Source organism: Brassica oleracea, unplaced genomic scaffold, assembly GCF_000695525.1.
Source record: "Brassica oleracea var. oleracea cultivar TO1000 unplaced genomic scaffold, BOL UnpScaffold03691, whole genome shotgun sequence".
NCBI lineage: Eukaryota > Viridiplantae > Streptophyta > Magnoliopsida > Brassicales > Brassicaceae > Brassica > Brassica oleracea.
Genome location: NW_013620216.1, coordinates 1 through 1,122, shown reverse-complemented (window position 1 = coordinate 1,122; position 1,122 = coordinate 1). Strand labels below are relative to the sequence as shown.

The following is a 1,122-nucleotide window of genomic DNA, read 5'->3' as shown; positions in this document are numbered from 1 at the left end:
AGCTAATTTTCCATTGAACCAAAAGAATTCTAATCCCCCTTTTCACAAAAGAATCTATTGAAGATCCATAAGCAAAGTATATTGGCTTAAAGACAATGCTCTTCTCACCAGTAAGGCCGTATCAGACATCTTGATATTCTCTAAACATCTGGGCAGCACTGAAACCGTTGAAGACTCTTTCCATTTATTAACAATATCAACACGAAATAACCACTCTGTTGGGCATGGATGAGATTTGTTTTCTTCAGTAATATCCTGCAGATTGCTTAAAACTATCATACAATAATCTATTTTTTTAAACAAAAACATTGTTGAAAACTAAAATCGACTCAAGGAAAAAAATTACATATGATATTTGACTCAAATGGTATTTATAACATAGGAGCTTTACATGTCCCCACTATAGACTCTCGTTTCAATATACTAAGGAGCCTTTATCTTAGTACAATACCATCATTAAATTTCTCCATATGTAGCTTCATACCTTCTATGAAGCAGAGCGTTAGTAATTTTTTTATATGTTGCAATCTCTTAACTGTAATACAGAAACCGCGACCAAAGCTCCTCTTTTCGCCAAACTCAGCTTGTAAAGACTTTGACTTTAAATCATCATCTGCATTTGTTCGAGCCATGGTCAGATTAAAAAGACCGAGGAGCTTAACAAAATGAAGAAGCAAAACATCATATGACTAAGATCACAAATTAATTAAGATCACGTTACTTGTAAATCTTACAGAAAAAACTTGAGTTTGTTTTCTAAATCGCCGGAGCAACCTTGGCTTCAAGGAGAAGCATATTGACGCCCATAACGATTTAAGAAGAAGTCCAGACGAATCGACTGAGTGTAGCCACGAACCGTTCATGTTTCCCTTTGCTAGGGAGAGGAAGTCAACGCATCAACCTAACCTCAACCGGAGAAGAAAATTTACCAGATTTCAAATCAGAAATAAGAACTTTCGAGTTAGCCATTTATGTGAAAATAACTTTACTTTGTTGGTTCAACAGATCGAGAAGATGGTTTTGAGAAGAGGAAGGCTTAACTTTTTATATTCGCTGTGACACCGCCTCGGAGAAGTTGTTCACATTCAAGACCAGATCATGGTTGATGGAGTTAAGAAGAGG

The 1,122-nt window shown here is 36.0% G+C and overlaps 1 long non-coding RNA gene across 4 annotated transcripts; it reads right to left on the bottom strand.

Moving 5' to 3' along the window:
* On the bottom strand, positions 1–830 carry LOC106321894. 4 transcript variants are annotated; one of them, XR_001266161.1, is made up of 4 exons: positions 735–830; positions 485–613; positions 109–255; positions 1–38 (listed from the first exon to the last, which is right to left on the bottom strand). It is a non-coding gene; the product is annotated as an uncharacterized LOC106321894 (long non-coding RNA). The 4 variants fall into 4 exon arrangements; XR_001266163.1 differs by having other exon boundaries at positions 4–29; XR_001266162.1 differs by having other exon boundaries at positions 15–54.
* Positions 831–1,122: the final 292 nt, after the last annotated feature.